This window comes from Amblyraja radiata, chromosome 20, assembly GCF_010909765.2.
Source record: "Amblyraja radiata isolate CabotCenter1 chromosome 20, sAmbRad1.1.pri, whole genome shotgun sequence".
Classification (NCBI taxonomy): domain Eukaryota; kingdom Metazoa; phylum Chordata; class Chondrichthyes; order Rajiformes; family Rajidae; genus Amblyraja; species Amblyraja radiata.
In genome coordinates, this window is record NC_045975.1 from 33,454,809 (window position 1) to 33,474,092 (window position 19,284).

Genomic DNA, 19,284 nt, shown 5'->3' on the forward strand with positions numbered 1-19,284 from the left:
AACATTTTCAAGGCAGAGGGTGAGTGGGCGGATATCAATGTATACATTGGCACACATGACATAGGTAGGAAAAGGGAAGAGATCCTGCCAAATGGGAGTTAGGCAAAATAATAGAAACCAGGACCTCAAGTATTGTAAACACGGATTAACCTAGTAAAACATGATCGTGTGGTTAGGAATAGGAAGATTGAGTTCTTGGTTCTTGGGTTCTTGGTCCTCCAAAATATTCCAAATGGAATTTAAATTGGAGGTGGTGAAGGGAGGGCTTAAGCCAGAAAGGGTTATTGGGAAGAAAGAGCTACTTTAAATTTAGTTGCATCTGGTTGGGTAACTATAGTTGGGTGGAGATTATTCCATGCTTTAATTGTGCGGGGGAAGAACGAATTGCTGTATACATCTGTCTTTGTAGCTGGGATCACAAATTGGATCGAATGCCCTTGACTGCTCCTAATTGGTTTGGGTTTGGTGTAGGTCTTGTAGTCTATGTCGAGCTGACCATTTAACATTTTGTAAAAATAGGTCAAACGGTGAGCTTCACGTCTGTCTTGGAGAGGGTTCCACCCCAGAGAATTCAGAAGTTTGGTGACACTCGCTTCTCTCTCATAGGTGTTAGTAACAAATCGAGCTGCCTGTCTTTGGACACATTCGATGGAAGAAATGTTTTTATTTGTGTATGGGTCCCATGCTGCAACTGCGTAGTCCAAATGAGGTCTAACGAGGGTGAAGTATAGCTTCTCCTTGACAGAAGTTGAACAATGATGAAAGTTGCACCTCAGAAAGTTTAGGACACCTGTTGCTTTCACTGTTGCATGATGAGTCTGACCATTCCAACGCAGATCATTCTGCAATTTGATGCCAAGATACTTGGTTTGTTTGGATTCTTCAAGGGTGACACCAAGTATATTGTAAGATGTTTCGCCTGGATTTCTCTTTCTGGTGACACGCATAGTTTCACATTTGGAAGGGTTGAACTGCATGCCCCATTGTTGTGACCACTCAACCATAGTATCGAGATCCTTTTGGAGAGCATCTTCATCATCAGCTGACTTAATTGGACGGTACAGCAAACAATCATCAGCGAAAAGTCTGGTCGTACTTGCGACTTTTTCATAGATGTCATTTATGTAAAGCAAAAATAGGTGTGGGCCAAGTACTGTGCCCTGAGGTGTACCACTCAACACTGGATGCCAATTGGAGCTCTTTCCGTTCACACACATGAGTTGATGAATACATGGATAAGAAATTGGTGCAGGGGGCAGGGATTCAAATTTATGGATCATTGGGATCTCGTCTGGGTCAGAGGTGACCTGTACGAGAGGGATAGGATGCACCTGAACTGGAGGTAGCTCAATATCCTGGCAGGCATGTTTGTTAGTGGTATTCGGGAAGGTTTAAATTAGGTTGGTATAGGGACTGGATACAATGCAGTAGTGAGGCAGGTGGGAGGCTAGAAGTCAGTACAGATGGCAGACGGAAAGTTTAGTGGACAGAATAGGCAGGGAGTGAGGAAAGACGGTTGGATTAAATTGCATTTATTTCAATGCGAGAGGCCTGACACACAAGGTGGATGAACTTGGGGCGTGGATAGCTACATGCGTCTGTGATGTTATAACCATTACAGAAACCTGGCTAAGAGAGATAGAACTGGCAGGTTTATGTTCGAAGGCACAGGTGCTACAAACAACATAGATTTGGGGGTAAAAGAGGAGGGGTTGCAGCTTTATTAATTAAGGTGAATTGTCCAGTGAGGCAATATGGGTGGAACTGAGAAATAAAAAGGGATAATCACCTTGTTGGCATTGTACTATGGGCCTCCAAACAGCCAATGTGAATGAGAGGAAAACATATGCTGGGAGATTGCAGACAGCTGTAAAACTAACAGAGTTGTCATATGAGGGGATTTTACTTTTCCTGGGACTGGGCTCTAGACTGGGGCTGCTGTAGTGTTGAGGGCTTAGATGGGGTGGGATTTGTCAAGTGTATTGAGGAAAATGTCCTCAGACAATACATAGAGGGCCCTACGAAGCTTGAGATACTCTTAGAGAATTGGGCAGGTCAAGTTTAGTTTCAAGGTACAGCGTGGAAACGGGTCCTTCGGCCCATCGAATCAACACTGGCCAATGATCATCCATACACTAGTTATTCCAAGTTTTGCATCCTATACACGAGGGACCATTTACAGCAGCCAATTAATCTACAAACCTGCACGTCTTTGGAATGTGGGAGGTAACCAGAGCACCGGTCACAGAGAGAACGTACAAACTCCACACAGACAGCATTATTGGTCAGGATCGAACCCGGGTCTCTGGCGCTGTAAGGCAGCATCTCTACCAATGCGCCAGTGCTCCAGTGAATGAAGTGTCAATGGGCAAGCCTTTTGGGAGTGGTGACCACAGTTCTATTAGCTTTATAACAATTATTTGCTAAGGGCAGGGCTGGTCCACAAGTTAAAGTTCTAAATTTGGGCAAGGCCAATTTTAATGATATTAGACAGGAACTTGCAAAAGTGGATTGGAGTAGGTTGGTTGCGGGTAAAGGGACATCCCTATAGTGGAATGCTTTTAAAAGTATGATAATGAGAGTTCAATGTATGCATGTTCCTGTTAAGGTGAAGGGTAAGGCAGATTGCAGTAAGGAACCCTGAATAACAAGAGAAAATTAGGCTCTGGTCAGAAAACAAGAGGCAGGTACAAGCATGCTGGTTTCAAGTGTATCTCTGGAGGAGTATAATGGATTGAGACCATACTTAAGAAGGGAATCAGGAGGGCAAAAGGGGGGCATGAGATACCCTTGGCAGATAAGATTAAGGAAAATTCAAAGATATTCTATATCAAGGAGTCAGAGTCATAGAGCATGGACACAGGCCCTTTGGCCCAACATGTCCCATATACGCTAGTCCCACCTGCCTGTGTTTGGCCCAGTTTCCACTAAAAATATCCTATCCATGTACCTGTCTAAATGTTTCTTAAATGTTGCGATAGTACCTGCCTCAACTACCTCCTCCAACAGCTTATTCCACACACCCACCACTCTTTGTGTAAAAAAAAGTTAACAAAGGGAATAGGGTAACTAGAGAATAGGCCCCCTCAGAATCCAAAATGGTCACCTACCTGTATGTGTAGAGCTGCAGGAAATGTGCAAGAGCGTACTGAATATTTCGCCTCTGTTTTTACCACAGAGAAAGTTGTGAAGACCAGGGAACCCATGAATGCTAATGGCAATGTCTTGAGAACAGTCCATATTACAGTCAATGGCCAAAGGAGGTGCTGAATATCCAGAGACATGTGAAGACAGATAAATCTACTGGACTTGATCAGTTATAACTAAGGACAGCGAGAAGCTAGAAAATAAATTGCAGGATTCTTGGCTGAGAGATATGAATCATTGTTGACATTGGTGAGGTGCCAGAAGATTGGAGGGTGAATAATATTTCTATTTAAGAAAGGCTGCAAGGAAAAACCTGGGAACTGTAGACCAGTAGGCTTAATATCTGTAGTAGATACATTTCTGGAAAGAATTCTGAGGAATAAGAAATACATTTGGATAGACTGACTGATTAGGAATAGTCAGCGTGGGTTTGTTCATGGAAAATCAATTCTCACAAATGTAAATTAGTTTTTTGAAGAAGTAACCAAGAAGATTGACAGGGGCAGGGCCATAGGCCTAGTCTATATGAACCTTAGCAAGTCAGTTAATAAAGTTGTGTATGGTAGGCTGGTCCAGGAGGTTAGATCACATGGGATTCAAGGAGCACTAGCTAACTGGTAGCAGAATTGTATTCATGGTAGGAAGCAGGTGGTGGAAGGTTGTTTTTTGGAATGGATGCCAGTGGTGTGGCTCAGGGATCAGTGTTGTGTTGGACCCATTGCTGTTTGTCATCTATATTAACAATTTGGATGAGAAAGTATATGGCATGACTAGTAATTACTCTTAGGTGTAATAGATGCTTTTGTATACAGTGAAGATAGTTACCAAGAATCACAGCATTCTTGATCAGCTGGACAAGTGGGCAAAGGAACTGTTAATGGAGTTTAATTCAGACAAATGTGATATATTGCATTTTGGGATGTCGAACCAGGGTAGGACCTTTACAGGGAATGGCAGGACTCTGAGGAGTGTTATAGTGCAGAGGGATCTCAGAGTACAAGGCCATTATTTCCTGAAAGAGGCAGTGCAGGTGGATAGAATGGTGGATAGAGTGGTGGATAGAGTGGTGAAGAGTGCTTTTGTCACGTTTGTCTTCATCATTCAGGGAATTGAGTGTACAAGTTGGGATGTTATGTTACAGTTGTACAAGACTTTGGCGAAGCCACACTTGGAGTATTGTATTCAATTAAGCTGGACAAACTGCAAAGAAGGTTTACAAGGCTATTGCCACGAATCAAGGTTATAGAGATTAGGTACACTGCAACTTGAGTGCAGAAGGCTGAGTGATCTTATCAAGGTGTATGAGATCACGAGGTGAATGCACAGAGTTATTTTCCCATGGTGCTGAAACTAAGAACTAAAGGACATAGGCTTAAGGTGAGAGAGAAAAGATTTAATAGGAAATTGAGGAACAAGCTTTTTCACACAGATGGTGGTGGGTACAGAACAAATTACCAGAGGAAATAGTTGGGGCAGGTATAATAACAACATTTAAAAGACATTTGGATAGGAAAGCTTTCAGGGGATATGGGCCAAAGTAGACTGGCTTAGATGAGGCATCTTGGTTGGTGTGGACATGTTAGGCTGCAGGGCTTGTTTCCGTGCTGTATGACTATGGCTCTTTCTGCTCCACCTCTGCCCATGTTCCAAAAGTATCGTGACAGGTTAATGGGCTACTCTAGATTACTCCCTGGTGCAGATAAATGGCAAAAACATGAAAGGAGAGTTGATGAGTATTTGAGAATGAATAATTTGTTGGGTTACAAAGAGATGAGAATTTACAAGATTACTCTGCTGTGAGCTGGCAAGGATGCATTGTCTGTCACTTGGTCATAACACTTTTGGGCAAATAATCACACTTAGAGTTCAGTATCCATATTACTTTATTAATCCTTGCACATACTCAATATGCATCACTACATATACTTGAGTGGCGTGGTGGTGCAGCGGTAGAGTTGCTGCCTTACAATGCCAAAGACCCGTGTTCAATCCTAACTATGGGTGCTGTCTGAACGGAGTTTGTACGTTCTCCCTGTGACCTGCGTGGGTTTTCTTTGGGTGCTTCGGTTTCCTCCCACACTCCAGACATACAGGTTTGTAGGTTAATTGGCTTGGTAAAAATATAAATTGTCTGTAGTGTGCAGGGTAGTCTTAGTATGTGGGGATCACTGGGCCGAAGGGCCTGTTTCTGTGCTGTATCTCTAAACTAATCTAAACTAAACTAAAATTACCTTATTATTAAGCTGGGATGTGACCTGCACACTTGTGAACTGGCCAGATTCACAATGAGGCGTTTTCTCAACTCCTACTCCCAGACAGAGGAGATTGTGATAACACTTTTGGGTAAATAATCACACTTAACAGAGTTCAGTATCCATATTACTTTATTAATCACTACATCACTACATATACTAGGGCAGCGCGGTGGTACAGTGGTAGAGTTGCTGCCTTACAATGCCAAAGATCCTGTGTTCGATCCAAACCTTTTCTTTGCAATGGTTGTTCTCCAGAGTTGTTTTCTCTGACGTCTTCGCTGATTGTCTAAATGTCTAATCCTCCTACATAATTTCTTCCAAAACGTCCCTGTTCTGCGCTTTCCTGTTACTGCACTTCATCTATTGGCTTTTAATTTTCCACTTCATTCGCCTGTTATAAGTCTGCAGGTTAAGTTCCCATCCAGCTATGGATCAGACAGAGACCATTTATTTACTTTACATAGAAAGCTGATGTACAATCAAACATCTGTTTCCTTTACATGTCATCTGATACAACCCTAAGGATTCAACAATTTTGTATCCTCTCCATTGTCCATGTCCTTGACCCTCTCTCTATTCAGCTACCTCTCTGGCAGAAAGAGCTCGGCTCCCAAGCCTGAAGGGAAACTTGACAAATCATCTGCGGCTATATTTCCCCTTATTTGAACAACATCGTTCTCAGTGAATGGATCAAACTCCTCACTGGCCACCATTCATGCGCTTGCAGTATCCCAGTTCACACTTTTACATTTCTGTTCATTTGAACATTTTCTACATCAGAATTTTAGCTGTCATTGTTAGCATACACGTTTGCTTCAATTTGAAATGAAGCAAAATGCAAATATCATTATAAGGATTACAATGATTATTAAAACTACAATTGTTTCATTCTAGTGATGTCTTGGAAAGTACCTTAACATTTATTACCTGGTATCTCTTATCTTTGACTTCCTCAAGTCCATGTTTGTCAGAAATGATAAAGGTAAGGATTGCCCATCTGCCAATGTGAATCCCCTTGCCTGCTAGGGGTAGGAGAGAAGGTGCAGCCAGAAGCAGCAAGAGCTAGGATTGGCAGGAAGTTGGCATGTTGGAGCTGTGTGTATCCTGCAGGATGTGGGAAGACAGGGACACTACTAGTGCTTCTGGAAACTACTCCTGCGGAAATTGTGTCCAGCTGCAGCTCCTGAACGAACGTGTTAGGGAACTGGAGAAGCAGCTAGATAACCTCAGGGCCACCCGGGAAAATGAGAGTTTCCTGGATAGGACCTACAGTGAGGTTGTCACACCAAGGATACAGGAAGAGCGAAGGTGTGTGACTATGAGAAAGGGGAGTAACCGTGGAGTGCAGGAGACCCCCGTGGCTGTTGGGAGCTGTCGGGACGATGCTTCGAGACCGAACAGCGGACAGGTCGGTGGCTCCAATCCTAGATTAGATTCGACTGGCGAGACTGACATCGGGCAGAGCTATAGTGGTGGGTGACTCCATTGTCCGAGGTGCGGACAGGAGATTCTGTGGCAGCAGGCGAAACCCGCGGATGGTCTGTTGTCTCCTTGGTGCCCGGGTTCAAGATATCACTAACCAAATTCAGAACTTCCTCAAGAGGGAAGGTGAACTGCCGGCAGTAGTTGTGCACATGGGCACAAACAATGTTGGGAAGAAGAGGAAGGAGGTTCTACAACGCAGGTTTAGAGAGTTAGAAAGAAGACTGAAAAGCAAGACTTCTAGGAGGGTTATCTCTGGATTTCTTCCAGTATCTCGTGCTGGGGATAGGGGATCTGAATGTTTGGCTGAGGGGCTGGTGCAGGGAGCAAGGATTTAGCTTTATAGACCACTGGGATCTCTTCTGGGGTAGGGGTGACCTGTACAAAAAGGACCAGTTGCACCTTAACTGGAGGGGGTGCAACATTCTGGCAGGCAGGTTTGCTGGTGCTACACTAAATAGTGGGGGGGGGGGGGGGAGGGATTGATAAATTGGGAGTTTATAGATGGAGTTAAAGGGGAAGTGAGTACGGGAAAAGTTTTTAAAAAATGACTCCCGGATTAATGGGAAGGAAAGTTCGAGAAGGGATAAGAGAGTAAGGTCAGGGCCAATAGTGACTGGAGTGAGATGTAGAGTCAGTATGGTTAAACTGAGAAATTGTAAGGGTAAAAAGACCATAGTGGGCGTTATTACAGGCCCCCAAACAGTAGCCTGGATATAAGGTGCAAGTTGAATCTATACATAACTAAAGCTCTGATCTTGTTAATTTCCGGTTTGCGCGTTCATTCTATTTGCGCAAAAGCGGTACGTGATAGCGCTACAATTTTTCGCCAGCTTACTCACCGTTCTCCTGTGCTGCGATTGCACCAAGTTTCGTTCCGATCGATGGTCTGATGTAAAAGTTAGCGAGGTTCAAAAACATTTTTAAACTGCGCATGCGCAGATCGATCTCCTCTCCTGTTCAGCGCCGCATGGATTGGTCTTTTCTCCTGTCACTCCGCAGGATGGTCCGCCCCTTGCGGCACCATCGCGTATTTACTGGAGCTGAGCATGGCTGGCGGAGGTTTCCAACCGGACACAATTTTCGGAGGGACCGGAAACGGCCATGCCCAACCCAACGCAGCCCGGCCCAACCCGGGAGATGTCGCCAAACGGAAAGCGGAGACTCTGATCCCGGCGGAGGTGAACATCCAGCGCCCGCCGTGAGTCCCCATCGCCCAGTCAGCTCCAGCTCCTTCCCCTCTGGTCCCCCTCACTGACCCCTCCCCCGTAATACCCCCTCTCCGAGCTCTCCCCCCCGCACACACACCCCCCTCCCCCCGTAGACCCCCTCCCTCCACCCGCACCTCCCCTCTCCTGCTCCACAACGCTCGCTGCACTCCCTCCCCTCCCCTCCCCCCCCACCAAAACACACACCCTCCCCGCACACCCCTCCCTTCCACAACCCCCGCCCACACACACCCCCCCAACACAGCCTGTCCACCCAACACACCCCCACCCCACACCCCCCTCCCCCACACACACCTCCACCTCTCCCACACCCCCTCCCCCACACACCCCCTCACTGTCCCCAGCTGTAGGATGCTTCCCCCTTCCCCCCCCCCCCACCAGACCCTGCCTAAAGCCGTCCCCCTCCCCGTCTGCAGGACGCTCCCCGCCTGAAAACGTCCCCCTCCCCCAGCTGAGGCTGTCCCCCTCCGCCGGCTGCAGGGCGCTCCTCTCCCCCCACCCTCACCGGCCCACAACAGTCCCTGCCTGAAGCCATCCCCCTCCCCAGGCTGCAGCATGCTCTCCCCCCACCAGCCCCGACAGCCCACGCCTGAAGCCCTTCCCCCTCCCCCAGCTGCAGGATGCTCTCCCCTCCCCACCGGCCGACATCAGTCCCCGCCTGAAGCCGTCCCCCCCCCCCCCCCCCCAGCTGCAGGACGATTCCCCCCCGCCTGAACCCGTCCCCCCTCCCCCCCCGGCTGTAGGACGCTTACCCCTGGCAAAGACATGGAACAACATGATGCCAACTTGAAGAACGTACTCGAGCATGCCAGGGAAGTGAACTTAAAACTGAATCCCCAAAGATGTTGTTTCCGTGTTAACCAGGTGAGCTACGTGGGGCATATTTTCACGGCTGATGGTCTCAAGGCGGATCCTTCTAAGACTGTGGCTGTTAGTGAAATGTCCCACGCCCATTGATGTTGCAGGCCTGCAGAGATTTCTGGGCATGGTTAATTACCTCAGAAAATTCGTTCCCAACTTCGCCGAGATCTCGGCTCCCTTAAGGCAACTCACAAGGACACTGCCTGGACATGGCATGAACAGCAGCAACATGCATTTGACCCACTAAAACGTCAGATGTCATGCCTACCTACCCTGGCTTATTACGATGTCAATAAACCTATTACTTTGACCAGTGATGCATCCCAGTACGGCCTCGGTGCAGCATGTCTGCAGGATGCGTGGCCTGTTGCTTATGCCTCCAGGACGATGACAGACACGGATCAAATCAGCAATACTGTTTGATCTACACCCCCCCCCCCCCCAGCCACCGACAGCCCTCTCCTGAAGCCGTACCCCTCCCCCGCTACAGGATGCTGCCCCCCCACTGGCCCCCACCTGAAGCCGTCCCCATCCCCAGCTGCAGGTCCCCGAGCTGGAGACTGGGACGGTTTCAGGCGGGACCCGATTGGGGGGGGGGGGGGGTGGAGCATCCTGCAGCCGGGGACGGGACGGCTTCAGGCGGGGGCCGGTGGGGAGGGGACGGCTAAAATATAACAACAATTTAAATGTTAAAGACGAGATTTATGCGGTCCATTCTTTCTTGTTGTGTCTCTTGTTGCGTTCTGCAGCCGGGGGACGGGGACGGCTTAAGGCGGGACTTGTCGGGGGCCGGTGGGGGGAGAGCTGCCGTGGCCTACCGCTGTAGGGCGTTCCCCGACAGCCCCTTCCTGAAGCCGTCCCCCTCCCCCGCCGCAGGACGCAACAAGAGACACAACAAGAAAGAATGGACCGCATAAATCTCATCTTTAACATTTAAATTGTTGTTATATTCACATTTTAAACTTTAATAAATCCCTTTTCCATTTGCCGTGCCCGTCAGCTGCGCCTGCGCAGTAAACCTGCGTGTTCTATGTCACAATGGGAACCCAATGGGCGGGAATGGCTGCGCCGCAAAGAGTGGATGATGGGGGTGGGTTTGGGGGGGGGGGGGGTGGAGTGAGTGCATTGGGGGGGGGGAGAGAAGGGCAAGGGGCAGAATGGGGGGAGAAGGGCGGATCAGAGGCGTCACAACGGGAACCTGTCAGCTGCGCCTGCGCAGTTAGGGGCTATGTGTGAGTGGTGGAATATTTCATTGTGGGAACGGGTTGGTTGGGGGAACGGGTGAGTGGTGGAATATGGCTTTGGGGAATGGGTTGCGTTGGGGGACCAGGCCTCCCGTGTGACTGGGACGCAATGGGTCCCACTTAGTCTAGTTAAGAGTTAAAATTGGCAGGTCGTAAAGGTAATGCTACGGTTGTTATTGGAGATTTCAACATGCAGGTAGACGGAAAATCAGATTGTTACTGGACCCCATGAAAGGGAGTTTGTGGAGTGCCTCCGTGATGGATTTTTTGAGCAGCTTGTATTGAGCCTACCAGGGAGAAGGCAATTTTGGATTTAGTGTTGTGTAATGGACCGGATTTGATAAGGGAACTCGAGGTAAAGGTGCCATTAGGAGGTAGTGACCATAATATGATAAGTTTTAATCTGCAATTTGAGAGGGAGAAGGGTAAATCGGAGGTGTCAGTATTGCAGTTGAACAAAGGGGACTATGGAGCCATGAGGGAGGAGCTAGTCAAAGTTGGCTGGAAAGATACCCTAGCAGGGATGACAGTGGAACAATAATGGCAGGTATTACACAGAAGGTGGAGGATCAATTCATTCCAAAGAGGAAGAAATATTCCAAAGGGAGTAAGGGGCGACCGTGGCTGTCAAGGGAAGTCGGGGACAGTTTAAAAATAAAAGAGAACAACTATAACATAGCAAAGATGAGCGGGAAGCCAGAGGATTGGGTAACTTTTAAAGAGCAACTAAAACTAAAACAGATAACTAAAAAAGCAATACGGGGAGAAAAGATGAGGTACGTAGGTAAGCTAGCCAAGAATATAAAGGAGGATAGTAAAAGCTTCTTTAGGTATGTGAAGAGGAATAAATTATTTTAAGACCAAAATTGGACCCTTGACTGAAAATGGGGAATATTATGTAGAACAAGGAAATGGCAGACGATTTGAACAAGTACTTTGGATCCGTATTCACTAAAGAAGACACAAACAATCTCCCTGATGTACTAGTGGCTAGAGGATCTGGGGTGACAGAGGAACTGAAGGAAATTCACATTCGGCAGGAAATGGTGTTGGGTCTGATGGGACTGAAGGCTGATAAATCCCCAGGGCATGATGGTCTGCATCCCAGGGTACTTAAGGAAGTGGCTCTCCCAATCGTGGACACATTGGTGAACACTTTCCAATGTTCTATAGATTCAGGATCAGTTCCTGTGGATTGGAGGGTAGCTAATGTTATCCCACTTTTTAAGAAAGGTGGGAGACAGTTAGCCTGACATCGGTGGTGGGGAAGTTGCTGGAGTCAATTATAAAAGATGAAATAGTGGCACATTTGGATAGCAGTAGCAGGATCGGTCCGAGTCAGCATGGATTTACGAAGGGGAAATCATGCTTGACTAATCTTCTGGAATTTTTTGAGAATGTAACTAGGAAAATGGACAAGTGAGAGCCAGTGGATGTGGTGTACCTGGACTTTCAGAAAGCATTTGATAAGGTCCCACATAGATCAGTGGGCAATTATAGTGCACATGTATTGGGGGTAGGGTTATGACATGGATAGAATTAGAATTACTTTTATTGTCATTCAGACCTTACGGTCTGAACGAAATTTCGTGCCTGCAGTCATACATACAATAATACAATAATAAACAATAATAAACAACAATAAACACAAATTAACATCCTCCTCACTGTGGTGGAGGCAAAAATCTTAGGGCTGCAGTCTCTTCCCTCCTCTTCTCCCTCTGCGCTGAGGCGATACCCCACCGGGCGATGGTACAAACAGTCCCGCGGCTCACCGAACCCCGCAAACGGGCCGGCTCAAACACCGCGGCCCGGGGTGGTCGAAGCTGCTGCCCTCAAGGCTAGGGGACGCAGCCGTTGGCCCGCGGCTGAACCCCGGACTCAGGTCACCGCCGCCAGAACGCCGTCCCAGCCACCGGAGCAGCGTTCCAGCCCCTAGCCGGATCGCCCTCACGTGAGTGCCGTTCCTCCCTCGAGCTGGGCCGCTCCGACGGGAGCGCCGTACCTCCCTCGAGCTGGGCCGCCCCGACGGGAGCGCCATTCCTCCCTCGAGCTGGGCCGCCCCGATGGGAACGCCATTCCACCCTCGAGCTGGGCCGCTCCGACGGGAGCGCCACAGCCCCTCACGGGAGAGTCTCAGCCCCGCGCCAGGCCGCCCTCACGGGAGCATCACAGCCCCCTCACGGGAGCGCCGTTCCAGCCCCGAGCCGGACCGCCCTCACGGGAGCGAGCCCAAGGCAAGTCCTGACTGGCTCTGCCTCCGGAGTCTCGAGGTCGCCAGCTCCGCCATTAGGCCTCAGCGCAGACGGAGGCAGAGAAGGGGGATACGACAAAAAAGTCGCATTCCCCCGAAGGGAGAGACAGCAAGCCCCGTTTCAACCCCCCCCCCCCCCCCACATACACCCCACCTAACAACCAAAAACTTAACTAGACAAAACGAAAAAAAACAACACAAAAAAGTAAAAACAAACGGACTGCAGGCGAGCCGCTGCTGCCAGGGCAGCGCCGCCACTTCCGGACTAGAAAATTGGTTGGCAGACAGGAAACAAAGAGTAGAGATTAATGGGTCCCTTTCAGAATGGCAGGCAGTGATTAGTGGGGTACCGCAAGGCTCGGTGCTGGGACCGCAGCTATTTACAATATATATTAATGATTTAGATGAAGGGATTAAAAGTAACATTAGCAAATTTGCAGATGACACAAACCTGGGTGGTAGTGTGAACAGTGAGGATGATGCTATGAGGATGCAGGGTGACTTGGACAGATTGGGTGAGTGGGCAGATGCATGGCAGATGCAGTTTAATGTGGATAAAGGTGAGGTTATCCACTTTGGTGGCAAAAACAGGAAGGATGATTATTAAAATGATGTCCAGTTGGGAAAAGGGGAAGTACAACGGGATCTGGGGTTCTTTGTTCATCAGTCACTGAAAGTAAGCTGATGAAGGGTCTGAAGAAGGCATTCGGCCCGAAACGTCGCCTATTTCCTTCGCTCCATAGATGCTGCTGCACCCGCTGAGTTTCTCCAGCATTTTTGTGTACCTACTGAAAGTAAGTATGCAGGTACAGCAGGCAGTGAAGAAAGCAAATGGCATGTTGGCCTTCATAACAAGAGGAGTTGAGTATAGGAGCAAAGAGGTCCTTCTGCAGTTGTACAGGGCCCTAGTGAGATCACACCCGGAGTATTGTGTGCAGTTTTGTTCTCCAAATTTGAGGAAGGACATTCTTGCTATTGAGGGGATGCAGCGAAGGTTTACGAAGTTAATTCCCGGGATGACGGGACTGTCATATGTTGATAGAATGGAGCGGCTGGGCTCATATACTCTGGAATTTAGAAGGATGAGAGGGCATTTTATTGAAGCATATAAGATTATTAAGGGAAACATGTTCCCGATGTTGGGGGAGTCCAGAACCAGGGGGCACAGTTTAAGAATATGGGGTAAGCCATTTAGAACAGAGATGAGGAAATACTTTTTCACACAGAGAGTTGTAAGTCTGTGGAATTCTCTGCCTCAGAGGGCGGTGGAGGCCAGTTCTCTGGATACTTTCAAGAGAATGTTTGATTGAGCTCTTAAAGATCGCGGAGTCAAGAGGTATGGGGAGAAGGCAAGAACGGGGTACTGATTGTGAATGATCAACCATGATCACATTGAATGGCGGTATTGGCTCGAAGGGCCGAATGGCCTACTCCTGCACCTATTGTCTCTTAAGGGCAGAAACTCCATCAGGCTATTGCACACGCACATACTGTCTGAACATATATCTGATGGATCGGGATTTCTAGCACCAACTATGCTGCTTGTGCACTCATAGTTATAAGGAGTTTTAATAACTAGTGCCTTATCTCCTTTCCTTTTTGGTTTTCTACATAAATTTCACACCCTATCTTTGGCTCCCCGCCCTCAACCATTAAAGAGCAATTAACCAAAATGTTTTATTTGACCTCTGTGAGTTTCCTTGTTCCTGAATTCTCTGTGAGTTGTGGTTTCTTCCCCGTGCTCCCTCTGCTTTTGTTTTGAAACAAACAGTCCCATGGGACTGTCACTTGACATTCATGGGGTTCTCAACAGTGGTTGGTTGTCACATGCATCGAATATAAATGGGAACAAACATTCTTACTTGTTTCAGATTTACAGCTACATTAGATGCAACAAACAAAATATACAATATATTATCAGTTATTCTCCATAAATTAGACTGCGATTGTCCAAAAACCAAAGTTGGTAGGACAACTATAATAAAGTCCACAGTAGTTTGGTGCTGAGGTAGGTTGTGAGTAGGGTTGTGCAGGGTAATACAAGAGCCTGATGGTTGAGGTCCTGTGTCTATAGAGATTTCCATAGATATCACTTCTTCCACAGCACCTTAGCTCACTTACCCTTTCCCTCACAACCCGGCCCCTCACCAGGTACTTTCCCCTGCAACTGCTGGAGATGTAACATTTGCCCCTACACTTCCTATCTCATTTCTATTCAGGAACCCCAGCAACTCTTCTAGGTGAGACAGAGGTTCATGTATCCATTTCCAATCTCATCTACTACATTTGAGAATTTGACGATTGTAGACTAGGTGACCATTTCGCCAATCACTTGCACTTTGTCTGTCAAGGCTTGCTGAATCTCCTGGTTGCTAACCACTTTAACTCCCCTTCCCATACCGATATTTCTGTCCTCGCCCCCTCCACTGCCAAAGTATGGCCACACAAACTTGAAGAACAGCACCGCGTATTCCGTAACTTAAGGGCCTGTCCCACTTGGCCGTCATTTGCTCCTCATTTACGCGTCATATGTAAAATAGGTCGCTGCTTCGTGATGTGCGACGTCGCACGCAAATCAAGCATCAGCACAGCCGTCTGGTGCGCGTGACGTCATTAGAATACCCAGCGGCGCGGCGATGCATGGTTACGGAAGTCGACGCATGATGACGTAACCATGCGTCGCCACGCGATACACGTGAGACGTCGGGACGCCAATGCGTCAGCGTTCGTACGCGATACGTCACCCAGGTGGCGCGCGAGGATTTCGTTACACTACGAAATCCTGGAGCACCGCGCAATACCGCGTCACCCACGCGTCGACCTATTTTACATATGACGCGTAAATGAGGCACAAAAGACAGCCAAGTGGGACATGCCCTTTACGACCTAATGGTACGAACATTAAATGTTCCGCTTTCAACCCTTCAACTTTCCCGTGCCCACATACTACAGTTCACATTTCTTCTATGATCTTGCACACCCTCCTCCAGAAACCCTGCTCTTTTCCTTTGCACACAAATCTCCCATCCCCAGTCCATTTCCCTTTTATCCCCCCCCCCCTCTTATCCCCATCCCCTTGCACCATATCCCTCTCTCTGCCTTTACATCCCTCTTCTATGTCTTCTATGTAGTTTTTTTTTGGCGGTTGGCAAACAACTTTACATCCCTCTGCTCCTTATCTGACCTTTTTGTCTCTTTTTCACCTCTCTAGCATCTGAAACTATCTCCACCAATCTGCCAACCAACCTTCCCCTCCTATCAGTCTGATTAAGTGTCCTGACCCTAAACGTCGCCTGTCCATTCCCTCCATGGATGTTGTCTGGCCTGCTGAGTTCCTCCAGTACTTTGTGTCTTGCTCATGTTTCTCAATCATTTGTACTTTGCGTGGAGGTGGATTAGAGGCGAGGAGGGGGGAGGGGGGGACGGGGGGACGGTATAGACGGCAGAACTGGAAAGAGCGTCCGCAGCGAGCGAGCGAGCGGGGCGGGGAAGACAGTAAATAGCGTCGGACCGGGGTGGGACGAGTTCCGCTTCAGCCGCTGGGAGTGAGTTTTGTTGTTGACGGAGGCGCAGGTTCCTGAACATCGCCGGCGGCCGAGGTGGCGGTGAGCGACCCGACACCTGGGGTGTTCACACCACACCCCCTCTCCGGGGAGCGCCCCAGCTTGCGGCCGTGCCCCCGCCCGCCCGCCCGCCGCCTCTCCCCGGGCATCGTCCCCGCTCCTGTAACCGGTTTCATGCCCATCCTTCCCCTCCCCGCCCAAGCGGGCACTCCCCACCACCCCCTTCCCACCGACGCCCCAAATGTCCTCTTCAGTGGAGCCCCCCCCCCCCCCCCCCCCCCCTCTCCATCGGAATCTACTCACGGACCCCCCCCACGGTCCTGTAACCCGTTTCATGCCCACCCGCCGGCCATTCGGGAACTCTCCACGACCCCTCTCCCCATGTCTCCCCTCCAGCGGAGTCCATCAGAGCCCCCCCCCACCCCATTCAACAGTCTCCCCCTCCCCATTCATCGCCCCCCCCCCCCCCCCCCCATCAGCGGACTCAACCTACGCCCCCCATCAGACCCTTCCATCCTTCCCACGTCCCCCTCCATAAGACCCTCCACCACATATCCTCCCCCCATGTATCCCCACCACTAACACCTCCCACCCTCCATCAGACCCTCCTTCCCCCCCTCTCGCATTTCTCCAGTGTTCCCCCAGCCCTGTCCCCCCCCCCTCCCCTCCCCTCCATCGGCTCTTCTCTCCTCGTGTTCCGCACCCCCCACCCCCCATCTTCCACCAAATTCCTATCACTTTGCTCATCTGGATTTGGTAGTATTAAGTATCCTGATGTACTATGTGAATCCAATTAACACACTTCAATGCCAGATGAATATTATTGTGAACTAGATGTGAAAATTGCAATCTGATCAGTCTTATACGAACTGAGCAATGGATTCTGTATTATTTTCCATGTTGGGTTTAACCTTATTCATTTTGTGCAAGTTGTTTCTGTCACTGGAACATGTTATTTGATAAATTGACTGGGCATAGGTTGATAGTTTGGCTGCGACCACTCCCCAAGTAGAACCGTATTGTAGCTGTGTAGTTGGGTGTTATCATCGCCTCCATTCTGGTTTGGTGACGTCCATGAAACATACAGATAAGATTGTCAAAATTGTGACATTAAATGTAACTTGTAATGTAAAATCCCCCAAAATGCTTACAATCAATGAACACAGAAAAAATACTTATATTAGTTGTATAGGTTTGATCATTTGTTTTGGCTCAGTATATTTTAGTGCAGAATTGAAGAGAAAATAATTTGACAGGATAGAACTGCTCATTAGTAATAGGAGCAGAATTAGGCCATTCGGCCCATCAAGTCTACTACACCATTCAATCATGGCTGATCTATTTTTCCCTCTTAACCCATTCTCTTTCCTTCTCCCCATTAACCCTGACACCCTTAATAATCAAGAATCTATCTATCTCTGCCTTTTACTGAACCTCTGTTCAGTAAATAAACAGAAAAAAACTTGACGTGGTCAGCGACATTTGAGGAGGTAGTAACATTGTTTTAGATTGGTAACAATTATCAGAACTGGGAAAGAATAGATAAAGTTTTAAGACAAGAAAAGACATGGGGTAGGAGAGAATGTACTAAAGTCTAATAGGGCGGAAGACTAAATGAGGAAAGAACTGACGGAGAAAGGTGATTAAAATAATTAGTTAACAACAAAAAGCAGGTTTGAAGGAAATATAAATGGACATTTGACCATGTATTTAAAGTTATCTGCAGAGAAGGAAATAAAATAACATGTTGGAAAAGTGAGATATAAAGGCTGGAGTTGATGATTCTCTGAAATTACGAAAGTCATTGAGTCCAGATGGCTGGATCTTGCCAGGTTTAAGCTTCCAGTTGCTATTCCTTTATTTTTCCAACTCATTCTCATTTGGACCACGTCTTTGGTCTCCTATACTCTTCCAATAAAGCAGAGCACAAGTTCAAAGAACAAGCTCTGGGCTGGACACATCTAAGTCAACTGGGACATCAAGAATATATTTTTATTAAGTTTTGTTCCTTATCTCTCCACTTCCTTGTCATATCGATCGCCTTTTCAGAGCCTTATACTCTTTGCTGAGTTAGCTGATTTCAACTAGAATGCTACAAATAACAAATATGCTGGATTAGGAAAGAAAAATTGGTCAGGGTTACTGCAGTTAATTCTTATCTTGTGTGTTCTACTGGCAAAGGAGAAATATGAACCATGGATAAGACGATGTTTGTAGCTTATAGAATCTTAACATACAGCATTGGCTGTTGTGAATAATAGTCACATGCACTTCTTCTGGTCTCAGCAACTTAATATATTGTGGATCATGCTATGTCATGCATTTTCATTTTCTTTTTTTTTTTTTTTTTTTTTTTTTTAAATATATTTTTTTATTAAAGGTAATCAATTACAATGCTTCAAACAACTTTATATCAAATTAATTCAATTTGCATTAAGTAAAACACTAGTAATACTTATCTACTATTTTTTTAGAAATAATGATAGAGAATGCATTTTCATTTTCTGGACAGAGCATTTCCAGATCCAAACTGAATCAAGCTTGGTGAAACCTCGTCTTTTGTAGAAATGATGGATGTGCAGAACTTCATTCAACTGCTATCTGTATTTTATACAAGTTACCAAACAAAAAAAATGTTGCTTTTCAATCTGTATAAATGCTGGGGTATTTAAATAATTGAAATGTCAGCTCCCTCAGACTGCCCTCATCCCATATGCTTTCATCATTCACAGCATTTAGTTTGATGAAGTGCTTTATCCTGATGGTTGGAATTCTTGCACGAATATGTCACTTGTTGGGATCAATAAATGATACTCAGATGATGGGGAAAAAATGTTTCCATCTTAACTAGACCAGCACGTCATTTATGTTTTGAGATACACTGCCAGGGAAGAGTACTGATGGAATTGACAGAGGTAGAGCTCATTATAGTGCTATTTATGGGTTTCTGACTTTACTATGGTCTGGAAACCTAATGCAAACCGTTGCTCTCTCCACTTTTGCACGCTTCCATGCCCGGTACATGGCCTTCTGCCCTCCTCGCCAGCAATGAATTATGGCATAGCTTGGTCTGGAGCTTGGGGCCAGGGTCAGCAATGTGGTTGCTCGCCACTGAGATGCAGGGCTTGGGTGCATCCGTTAGAAGACTGCAGGCTGCTGTTGAGGATGTGAAGATTTCTCTATGGTGACATGGTTTATGTCCAGCTGCTGCCATTGAGCTTGTTCCCAGCCAGGAGAGAACTTGCAGCC

The 19,284-nt window shown here is 47.4% G+C and overlaps 1 protein-coding gene across 3 annotated transcripts in view; it reads left to right on the forward strand.

Moving 5' to 3' along the window:
• The first annotated feature begins 15,963 nt into the window (after nt 1-15,963).
• Nucleotides 15,964-19,284, forward strand: part of arhgap1 (Rho GTPase activating protein 1) — a 41,349-nt gene continuing 38,028 nt past the window's right edge. Inside the window, exon 1 of one of the 3 annotated variants that reach the window (XM_033039223.1) lies at nt 15,964-16,074. The gene's annotated coding sequence lies outside the window, so the exon portion shown is untranslated. Of the gene's footprint in view, nt 16,078-19,284 lie in introns of all 3 variants that reach the window. The other 2 variants (XM_033039224.1, XM_033039225.1) reach the window with 2 other exon arrangements.